Genomic DNA, 12,959 nt, shown 5'->3' on the forward strand with positions numbered 1-12,959 from the left:
TACTCTACCAAGTGAGTCACCTTCCCAGCCCCTTTTTCTGGTTATGTTGTTTTATGTTGTTTTTATTTGTTTGTTTTTTAACTTAAGGCTTGCTTTGTAGCCCAGACTAGCATCACACAATTTTATTGAACATTATATATTGAGAGTGAAACGTGAATGATTTATAGGTAGTCAACATCTGCATAGGAAAATATGCTGCTTGTTACTGGCTTTACCAGTCCATATTGTCTTCAAAACTGTAAGCAAGTTTTCATCAGAAGGAGATGCTGTTGATGAAATGGCAAAATATAAGCTTAATGCCCATGCTTATTGCTGCAGAATCCCCACTAGTCAGGTTATGAAATCAGACTAAGTGCCCATCAATGGGTGAATGAATGATGATAATAAGGTACATATATACAATATTTTATGTAGCCATAAAGCAGGACAAAATTATGCCATTTGTAGGGAAATGGACAAAAATGGAGCATTATCATGTTAACTGAAATAAGCCAGAGTCAGGCTTATCAGGCTTACAAATATAACAATATTTTTCTCAGTGTGCAACACAGGGGAAATATAAAAGGACATCAATATAAAAGGAGAAATATTAGTCATGAAGAAAAGGCAAGACAGAGAGCCAAAAGGAGATGTACAGAGTAATAGATGGGTGTACATGATCAAAGTGCATTATGCAGCAATGTCATGATGAAGCCCCTTAATTTGTACAATTAATAATTATAGCCAGGCCATGGTAGCTCATGCCTGTAATCCTAGCTATTCAGTATGCTGAGATCTGAGGATCACCATTCAAACTCAGCCCAGGCAGGAAAGTCAGTGAGACTCTTATCTCTAATTAATCACCAGAAAACCAGAAATGAACCTGTGGCCTTGAGCAAAAGAGCACAGGCCCTGAAGTGAAGCCCCAGGGCCACTCTCTCTCTCTCTCTCTCTCTCTCTCTCTCTCTCTCTCTCTATATATATATATATATATATACATATATATATATGCATATATGCATATATATGTATATATGTACACACACATATATATCTTTGTACTGGTTTCCTCCCCTACATACACACTACGTACACATTGATTTTAGCAACTACCAATGAGAATATCTTTGTAAGAACGCAGCAGAGAAATTCCATTACACAACTGAGTCATAAAATTCTGAAAATGTACCAAAAGAAGAGACTAAGCGGAACTGTTCCATTTTTACCTGCAAACCCCCTTCAAGGCACAACTCATTGTTTAGAGAGGTCCTAGCAACCTGCCATTTCTCCTTCAGGGAAAGTGTGAGTGTAGTTGCTAATACTTGGTTTTCTCAGCCATGCAGGACGCTGCCCTGGGAAAACTGAGTTGATAGGTAGATTTGCATTTAAAAATTTGGGGGGAATGAAGAAAGGCCATGAAAACTTACTAATAGCTTTGCAAATTCCATCCCAAATCCTGCTCATTTTTGCACTCTCATGTTCAATAAAACATTATTCACAGTTGTCAAGGTATGGAAATAACCTAGGTGTCCAAAGTTCCATTGATAGATGAACAGATTTTTTTTTAATCAAAGAATATATACAATGGAATATTCCTCAGCCTTTTAAAAAGACAGGGTTCGGGCTGGGAAGGTGGCTCAGTGGTAGAGTGCTTGCCTTGCATGCATGAGGCTCTGGGTTCAATTCCTCAGCACCATAGAAGCAAAAAAAGCCAGAAGTGGCACTGTGGCTCAAGTGGTAGAGCGGTAGCCTTGAGTTAAAGAGCTGAGGGACAGCACCCAGGCCCACAGTTCAGACACCTCCCCCCACAACCGACAACAAAAGAGAAAGGTTTCCTATGATTTGCAACGACATGGATGAAAATTATGCTAAGAAAAATGCACCACAAGCAAATGCAGTATTATCTCACTTATATGTGGAATGTAAATGACTCAACGTCATAGAAACAGAGAGTAAAAGGGTAGTAATCAAGTTGAATGTCAGCGGATAATGTCTGTAATCCTAGCTACTCAGGAGACTGAGATCAGAGGATTATGGTTCAAAGCAAGCCAGGACAGTAAAAGTCCCTGAGACTCTTATTTCCAATTAAGCACTGAAAAACCTAGAAATGGAGCTGTGGGTAAATTGGTAGAGTGGTTGCACTAAGCAAAAATTTTCAGGGATAATGCTCAGGCCTTGAGCAAAAAAGCTCAGGGATAGCACCCAATCACGGAGTTCAAGCCCCAGGACCTATAAACAAAGAAGTGTATTATCCAGGGACAGGAGGGTTAAAGAAAATACGGCAACTTTGGTCAAATGGTAAACATTTGCAATTAATTATAAAATGAGTAATTTCTAGATTGTAATTAAAACATGATAAATATAGTTAATAATACACTGTATATTTGCTAGGAGAATGTATACTAAGAATTTCTTGCCACAAAAGGGTATTTCTGAGGCCATGAGCATGCTAATTCTTTGTGATGATCATACATACACACATACATCAAATCATTATTCTGTGTATCTTAAATGTATACAATTTTCCATTTTCAACTATACATTACTAACACCAGAAAGATACCATGTTTCCTGATTAACTCTGTTTTCCACTTCCAATGATACACAAAATGCATTTAAATTATTTACTGTGAAATCTAAGATTTTAAGTAATCAAGGATATCCAAATCTCTATTACTTCATTTTTTTCCTTTGATAGTACTCTACCACAATTCACATACTCTAACTAGCCCCTTTTTTGCTTTAGTTTTTTCACATAGTATATTGAGATTTTCACCTACAGCCTCTTGTAAACCTGGGATCACAGTCACGAATCAGCACTCTTAGCTTATTTGTCTCTTCACTCTAGTGATTGTTTCCTTGGCTGTGCTAAAGGTTTGTGTTATTTTTGTTTGTCATTTTTGTATTTTCTTGCTTAAGATTTGAAGGTCATATTCAAGGAATCAATGCAAAAACCAATGTTTGGGATATTTCCCCCTATGTTTCCTTCTAGGAGTGGACTTGCTAGATCACATGAAGTTCTATTTTTAGTTTTTAAAAATTTCTCATTCTGTTTTCCTTAATAGCTATACTAATTTAAACACTATAAGAAAACTCCCTTTTTGCCAGGTATACTGGCACACACCAGTAACCTCTGCAACTCTGCAGGCAGAGCAGGAGGGTTATGAGCTCAAGGCTAGCCTGAGACCCTACACAAAACAAAAGTTCATTCAGACACCTGGCTTGTCTTTCTTTAAACCAACCCATAATCCACAAAACTTTATGAGACTATGAAAGTGCTTTTGGATATCACTTTCATTTCATTTTTAAAATAACAAAAAATAACAAATGTTTACATTTAAATCATTTGAAATTATGTAAGTTTATGTGGAGACAAAATAGAAGAGACCAATGAGTACAGGATGAACAAATAAGTCTCGCTTTATCATAAATAACTACTGCTACTTGCAGTGATTATTTTGTCTTTCATACATGTTTCAATATCTAATGATAATTAAAATACCCAAAAGTTTTATACCCTGAAAACATTATAATTACTACAACAAGTTAATGAAAAGTTTAAAAGAATTTTGAGAATTTGTCTCCAGACTCTATTACCCAGATATGCAAGTTGGATTTATGTAATAAAAATATTACACAACAAAGTATGATACCTTTAGTTCATCAAAATGGATGTGGGATAGACAGACAGACCAAAAATTTTATTCAACTTAGTTCTTCCTAAGAATAGATTGCCCATGTATCTGTTAATGCCAGCCTAATTTTTTTTGTGTGGTTGTGGGGCTTGAACTCTGGGCCTGGGCACTGTTCCTCAGCCCTTCAGCTCAAGGATAGTGCTCTACCACTTGAGCCACAGCACCACTTGCAGTTTTCTAGTGGTTAATTGGAGATAAGAGTCGCATGGACATTCCTGTCCAGTCTGGCTTTGAATCACGATCCTCAAATCTCAGCCTCCTGAGTAGCTAGGATTACAGAGGTGAGCCACCCATGCCATGCATAAAATCTTTCTTAACTCATTATTTATAATAAAACACCAAAATTATATTAATGAGTTAGATATTTTGCAAAATGTAAATTCAGGAATTTTAAACACCTGATATTTTATTATTTTCATCTGTCATTCACAGCAGTCTAAAATTATTAGACACATTGAAAATTTATACATAGATATAAAACTAGACCCCATGCTTTTGTAGCTAATATATTTTTCCATGTACAAGGGCTATTGTCACTTCCACATTTCTAATATACATTTCTGTTCATTTGTTTGAAAAGTAACACCAATATGGAATCCTTTCCTAATAACCTTATCATCATAAATATATGATCGTATGAAGGGGTGATTTTGTCATTAAAGGATGTGTGAGAAAAAATATCAGTTGAAAAAATTATAAGATATAATCTCTGATATTCTAATCTAGTCATTTATCTATATACTCCATTTTCATTTTTAATGTATATTTTTATTGTAAAGATACTGTACAGGGGCTGGGAAGGTGGCTCAGTGGTAGAGTGCTTGCCTTGCATGCATGAGGCCCTGGGTTCAATTCCTCAGCACCACATAAGCAAAAAGAAAAAAAAGCTGGAAGTGGCGCTGTGGCTCAAGTGGTAGAGCGCTAGCCTTGAGCTGAAGAGCTGAGGGACAGCGCCCAGGCCAAGAGTTCAGGCCCCACGACCGGAACCCCCCCCCCAAAAAAAGATACTGTACAGAGGGGTTACAGTCCTATGAGCAAGGTAATGAGTCCATTTCCTATTGAGCATTGTTACACCCTCCTTTTTATTTCCCCTAAAATCCCCTTCCTTCCCACCACCCCAGCTCCTTCCTCCCATCTCCCTTTCCCCCCACCTCAAAGTTGTAAAATTTGTTTTCAATGTACTGTCTTGTACATCTCATTGTTACAATGAGTCAACCTGTATCTTTATTTCAGCATTTTATTTCCCTTCCCTTCCCCAAATTAGAAAAATATATGTACAAGATGCAGGGCACCAGAATCAAATACAGTGACAACAGGGGTTGTACCATGGGGGAAGAACATACAAAAGAAACAAAAAATCACATAGTACATTATAAGTACATTAAGAAGAACAGCGACAAAGATAATTTTCAAATCAAGTATATGGTAGCTTTGAAAAGACTAGTTTACACAGTTATTTATCAAATTTAAAATTGTCAATATATATATTAATATTTGGGTGAAAATGTCATTAAATACACTATAATCCTTTTATTATAAATCATATCTTGAAGATGCAGGATTTAAAATTTTATCTGATCATCTGGGTACTAGTGGCTCATGTCTAAATTCCTAGCTACTCAGGAGGCAGAGATGTGAGGATTGGATCTTGGTTCAAAGACAGCCTGGGCAAAAAAGTCTATGAGACTCTTATCTCCAATTAATCAGCAAAAAGGTAGAAATGGAGCTGTAGCTCAAGTGGTAGAGTGCTAGCCTTGAGCATAAACAACTTAAGGACAGTGCACAATATCTCAGTTCAAGCTCCAGAACCAAAACACACACACACACACACACACACACACACACACACAGAGTTTATAATATATACTTTGATACAATGTAAAACTAATTTTTAACTTTAAAAGGGACCAAGTTATTAAATGTAATTTAAGTGTGAAAAACAATTTGGAAAAGTTTAAAATCCTTGTTACTTGAGAAATAATTATTTTGTGTGTACATACATTAAGACCAAGTAGTCTTCCCCTTGCAGCTCCATTTGCAGATTTTCAAGTTGCTATTCCAGAAATTCTGCACTGTCCACACCTAACTGCCTATACTGTTTTTATTCTTTTTTTAAAAAAATAGGTAATTCATCTGGAAGCAATTATTTGAATAAATGAGAGCCACATTTCTCACTTTTGCAGGCTTTTAGTTCCCAAGTGAATTCTCACTTTTTTTTCAATCCCGGTTAGTTTTCACTTTTTAGGAGGCCTTAGAAAATACTCAATGATACAGACCCCCTGGCAATACACTTAGTCTCTCTGCCAGGATGGGATCACAACATATACAATCTGCCCCACTCAACACAGGTGTAAGCACATCTGCTGAGGCATTGTTCTTTCTACAGCATACAAGTGCCAGTTGTTTTCATGACCATAGAGGTTTTCTCAGGTATTTATTTGAAGGTTCCTTGTGCTTTCTCAGTTCCTAAAATTCATTACCTCAGATAGTTACAATTTCTTTGTGCTGATAGCATTTAAATCCTTCCCTTTGTTAACTTTTTAATTTTTTAATTTTAATTTTTATTTTTTTATTGTGAAAATACTGTACAGAGGGGTTACAATTACATGGGCAAGATAATGAGTACATTTCTTATCAAGCATTGTAGCCTCCTCCTTTGTTTCTCCTTCCCATCCCTTCCCATCTTCCCCCCGCCCCCCCACCCAATCCTCCACACTACCTCCACCCCCACCCCCCGCACCAAAGTTGTAAAGTTCATTTTTCAACATAAGGACTTGTACATCTCATTGTTGCAATGGGTCCACCTGTATCCCTATTTAAACGATTTGTTTTTCCCCTTCCCCTCCACAAATTATACCAACATCAAATACAGTGAAAGCAGGGTTGATACTGTGGGGGAGGGACATACAAAGCAACAAAGAAATAATCTTATAAATGTGTTAGAAACAATCGCATGAAAGAAAAAAAAACATTTGAATACATATCTTAGGGTTCATTTCCCTAACATCACCTTATCTGACCGTTTCTGCTTGACTCAGACATATACTAGATATTGCAAATAAGGGAAACCATGGGACCTATGTTTCTTTGGGCCTGGCTTACTTCACTTAACATAATTTTTTCCAAGCCTTTCCATTTCCTAACAAATGGGACAATGTCAATCTTTCTGATGGAGGCATAGCATTACATTGTGTATATATACCACATTTTCTTGACCCATTCATCTACTGAGGGGCATCTGGGTTGGTTCCGTATCTTAGCTATGGTAAATAATGCTGCAATAAACATAGTCATGCTGGTAGCTTTAGTGTGGTCCTTTGTTAATTTTAAGTACACAATATGTTGTTGCCATGCAATGGAATAGCAGAACTTCTTCCTCCTAAATATAATTTGCACCAGTCACCTAATATCTACCTATTGACCCATTTACCCTGCCATATTTTCTTGTCACCACCATGTGACTTTATACTTCTATGAGTTTGATTGTTTTAGAAACCATATGTGAGAACACGTAGTTTATATCTCTATGCATTTAACTTTACATAATATCCTCTAGGTTCATCCAAGTGGCAGAATTCTCTGGTATTTTAAAGCTGAATAATATTTGGTTGTGTACATATACTACATTTAAAAATTTTCATTCATTCACTATTAATGGACATTAAGGTTGCTTTCATTTCCTAGCTACTGTGAATAATGCTGAAATGAAGGTAGGAGTACAGTCATATCTTTAGTGTACTGATTTCAGATTTCTTCGTGCAATTGACATTCTTATTTTCAGCTATTTGGGGAACTTGCCAATACGTATCACTCATCATTTTGATAACAGATAACCAGATATGTGAAGATATTTCCCTTTGTTTTTAATTTGCATATGTTTTGTAACTAGACACATTGAATATCTTTTCATATATCCTGTGGATATGTGCATGTCATCTTTTGAGAAATGGCTATTTGTTATTTGTTTTCTTAGTATCAAGCAGTTATCTGTTGTGGTTTGCCAATGTTTTCTTTCAGTCTGTGGATTATCTATTCACTCTACTATTTGTTTTGCTATTAAGACTCTTTTTGGCTTGATGTAATAACAACATTACTCTATTTCTGCTTTCACTTCCTGTCTTTTGGGGTCATACCCAAGATATACCTGCGTAGGTCAATGGCATAGTCTCTTTCCTCTATGTTTTCTTCTATTAATTTTATAAATTTCAATATTTATCCTGTGTTTCATTTCTTAATTTACTTTTAGTTGATTCTTATGTAACCGCTAAGATAAAGTTTATTTTTATTCAAATATATGGACATCTAGTTTTATTGAATAGGCTGTCCTTTCCCCATTATGTGCTCTTAGTACCTTTATTGAAAATCAATTGACCACAATTGTGTAGGCTTATTTCAAGGTTCTTTATCTTATTGCATTAAAGTTTGTTGTTAGTGTATAAAAAAGCTACCAATTTTTGTAAGTTGATTTTGTGTCAGGTAACAAATCACCAGTTCTAACCCTTGTGGGTTAGAGGGATTTTGGGGGAGGGAGCATCCATAGGATCATGTCATTAGCCCAGGCTATTTCAATTCATCTTTTCCAATTTGGATGCCTTGTCCCTCTCTTGCTTAATTTATCTGTCCAAAGTTACACAAATAGAAAGTGTGAGAGTCAATAGCAGTGTGTAGGATTTAAAGGCTACTCCTCTGATTTATGACTTATTTCTGCCACCTAGGATAATCACAAGATGCTTTTTTTCAATGTGCTTAATTCTAAAGTACTTCCTCAAAGAGGCTTATAAGCCACATTTTTTTCCCAAGCCAAATGAATGTGTACCCATTAAATGTATCAGAGGAAAATATTATGAGGTAAACGTATCAAGGTAGGAGTAAAATAAGAGGTAGAGAAATTCTGTCTATATATCAATGGCTTGCAGACATCACACACACACACACACACACACACACACACACACACACACACACACACACACACACACACACCTCTTTATTTATTTGTGCTGGTCCTGGACCTTGAACTCAGGGCATGGGTACTGTACCTGAGCTTTTATGCTCAAGGCTAGCACTCTACCACTTAAGCCATAGCTCCACTCTGCACTCTTTGCTTTTTGGTGATTAACTGGAGAGAAAGTCTTACAGACTTTCCTGCCTGAGCTGGCTTTGAACCATGATTCTCAGATTGCAGACTCCTGAGTAGCTAGGATTACTGGTATGAGCCACCAGTGTCCAGCAATCAACTTTAAAAAAAACTAATCCAATTTCTCTAAGTTCTTAATTATTTAAATTGCCTGCCCCAATCTCAGGTTGTGGTAAGTCCCTGGTGCCAATTTTCCAATCCAGTATTACTGACTCACTTCATCTAGCATTAGAGCTTGCGCTTGGTTCTGGTTATCTGCAAGTGCTTTTAAGAATCTCCCAAGGTTTCAATGGGGCTCTGGAATCAGACAGCCACATTATGGTCTTTCTCTGTACATGTCCATTGTATTTCAGTGTCTTTTCTATATCCTTCTTAGCTTACTCTACTACATGCCAAAACAAGATACCTATAAGGCTTAATCATATGTATGTGTTTGTGTATATATAGCCATGTGTGGATGTGTGTGTGTGTGTGTGTGTGTGTGTGTATGCCTTCCAAACTTTAACTTTACCTTCATTCCCCACAGATACAATGTGGTATAGTAAGGCAATGACAAATAGTGACATAAATGGAGTTGTAAATGATCTGGAAATAAAATGAGTGAAACAATATAATAAATGTATGGTCACTTCTTTTCCTCCAATAATCTGTAAGTTCAATGCTATGCCAAACAAAACCACAATAGGATTCTATTTTGTGGAACTAACTTAAATTCATATGTTAGACTAAATGTATAGTTAACATAAATATATAATAAATTCATGCTTGGAAATAATACATAAGTAGAAACTGTTCTATTAAATATTATAGCATATGATATAACTATAAGAAATAAAACAGTATTGTATTACTTAGATAAGATATAAAGCTCAACGTAGTTAAGAGTTTGAAAGGGTGAAAAAATACAACAATGGTACTAACTAGACACCATGTAAAAAATGAACTGTGCAACCTGTGGGTGGGAAGGGGAGGGAAAATCTGGGAGAGAGCAACAGAAGGGGAAACATGGTTCAAAAAGAATTGTACCTCCACCAGTTGTTTTTTCTTTTTTTAATATTAAAAAAATTTTAATTTTAATTTTTGTATTGTGAGAATGCCATACAGAGGGGTTACAATTACATGGGCAAGATAATGAGTACATTTCTCATCAAGCATTGTTGCCTCCTCCTTTCTTTCCCCTTCCCATCCGCACCCATCCCCCCTCCTACTCCCTGTACCTCCCCAGCCAAAGTTGTAAAGTTCATTTTTCAACATAATGATCTGTATATCTCATTGTTGCAATGGGTCCACCTGTATCCCTATTTAAACAATTTGTTCAAAACCAAGGCAACTTCCTGTCCTAGAATGAACAATATTAGACCTATAACTTATTAGCTGCAATGTTTTCCTATGTAATATATTACATTATACTAGAACTTTTCTTCGATAACTATAAAATATACTTTAAAGATAAAAAAAAGAATTGTACTCATTACTCATTACTTGATTCATGTAACTGTAACCTCTCTGCATATCAACTCTACAACCACAATAAAAAAGAGTTTGGTTACAAATTATGCAATTAGCATATGAAGAATGATATATAAAATTAGTATATGATTATAAGTTAATTAGCCAAGTAACATATTAAACATATGCACTATAAAGTTATCCTATCAATGAGTGGTTAGTAAATGTATAATTCAATTACAGTTGACTGTTGAGTCAGGAAATATTAATGACAAATTTCACAGAATTCCCAAAAAATTACGTTAGAATAAAATCTTCAAATAATAAACCACAAAAATAAAAAGAGAAGGTTATAAGAAACATTAACTAGGGGCTGGGAAGGTGGCTCAGTGATAGAGCGCTTGCCTTGCATGCCTGAGGCCCTGGGTTCGATTCCTCAGCACCACATAAGCAAAAAGAAAAAAAGCCGGAAGTGGCGCTGTGGCTCAAGTGGTAGAGCACTAGCCTTGAGCTGAAGAGCTGAGGGACAGCTCCCAGGCCCAGAGTTCAGGCCTCACGACCAGACCCCCCTCCAAAAAAAAACCTTAAAAAAAAAGAAACATTAACTAAGAATTGATGTATGATTCCAAGGCTATGAATTAGTTTTTAAAAAGAAAACTACTTCTTTTAAGGAAAAGAGCAATGAAGTTAATAGTATCACTAGAAAATGACACAAAAATCAAGAAAACACATTTCAACAAAGAAGATATCCAAATGTTAAATAAGTACAGGAAGATGTGTTCAATATCCTTAGTCATTAAAGAAATATAAATTAAAATCATAAGTTATCACTACATGCCTATCAAAATGGCTAAGTTGTCGAGTTTGTTGTAAAGTAACTTTGGTGGGGGGGAGGAAGATTGGAGGAGTGGGGGAGGATGGGAAGGGATGGGAAGGGGAAACAAAGGAGGAGGCTACAATGCTTGATAAGAAATGTACTCATTATCTTGCCCAGGTAATTGTAAACCCCCCTGTACAGTATTTTCACAATAAAAAAAAAATAGAAAACAGTGACAATACCAAATTCCAATGAGGATTCAGAGAAACTGAATTATTTATATGTTGTTAGTGGGAGTATACAGTTTTGCAGTCATTCTGGAAAAAAAATATGGCAGCTTCTTATAAAGTTAAACATAGCCTGAAAATCTTCACTTTTGGGCTTTATCTTAAATCAACTAAAACTTCTTTTTATACCCAAAACATGTACACAAATGTTGATGACAACATTTGTGTGATGACCTTTAGATCATTTTTGGTTAAATAAGCTTAATGGCCAGAAAAATACTATGAAATACCTTGCATCAAAAAAAATGGAATGAATGAACCCCAAGATAGGGACACAAGAGGTTTTTATCTTTGTTGTTGTTGTCTTTAACCTACTTATAATGTACTTTGTGATTTTTTTGTTTCTTTTGTATGTTCTTCCCCCATGGTATGTTTTCACTGTACTTGATTCCAGTGCCCAACATCTTGTATATACATTTTTCTAATTTGGGGAGGGGAAGGGAAATAACAAAATGCTGAAATAAGGATACAGGATGATCCATTGTAAAAATGAGATGTACAAGACATGTTGAAAATGAACTCTACAACTTGACGGGTGGAGGGGGAGGATTTGGGGAAGTGGGGTGGGAAGGGATAGTAGGGGTAAAACAAAGGAGGGGGGTACCAATGCTTGATAGGAAATACACCCATTACCTTATCCATGTAAAGGCAACCCCTCTGTACAGTATCTTTATAATAAATATATATATTAAAAATGGAATGAAGTACTGATATAGGCAAGAACCTATGTAGATCTCAGATATTGTACTTATGGACAAAAGACCAATCTCACAAGATTATAAAATGTATGCTTTGATTTATATAATCATCCAAAGTGATAAAAATTATAGATATAGAAAAAGGTTAATGGTTGCCAGTATTTTAGGTCTGGCAAGGAAGAGGAAGATATTGAAGATATAACATGAGAAAGTTTTTTGTTGTCGTTAAAGAGCTGTGCATGGCAGTAGTAATTGTAAGAATACATACATAGGATAAAATGACAGAACTATATTCACACACAAATTGTTTACATTTATAATTTACAAACAAAATAAATTAAAATAACTGTGGAAACTAAGATATGTAATGCATTGAATAATGATTAACAATATTGCTTCTTGAGATTGATGTTAAACAACTTATTTTAAATGTTAATATTATAGATAATTGGAAGAGGATTGTACCACTTTTGTTGCCACTTGTGAGTCTGTATTTCAAAATGAAGGTAAAAAGTGAACATAAAGAAAAAAATGAATAAATATGATTATATCATTATTAAAACTATATGTGACAAAATATACATTATTTCTGGATCTTCTAAAGTATATACTTTCTTAAATTAGAAGACAAAATAGAGAAATAGAAAAATATTTTTAATATGTAAAACAGAAAAATGATTAGTATTCTTTTTTCAAAAGGTTGCAATTTATTATTATTAAATAGTTGTATAAAGAGGTTTCAATTCCATGTCAGATAAATATACAAAGCTTCTTAATCAATGTAACCCCTTCCATTGCTTTCCCTTATTTTCCCCCTCCGATCCCTACTCTTGTTACAAGGATTAGTATTCTTAAATTTTTTTTATTTTTATTGTTATTGTAGACGTAATATACAGA

This window comes from Dipodomys spectabilis, unplaced genomic scaffold (genome assembly GCF_019054845.1).
Source record: "Dipodomys spectabilis isolate Male_0828 unplaced genomic scaffold, ASM1905484v1 ptg000424l, whole genome shotgun sequence".
In the NCBI taxonomy this organism is placed as follows: Eukaryota; Metazoa; Chordata; class Mammalia; order Rodentia; family Heteromyidae; genus Dipodomys; species Dipodomys spectabilis.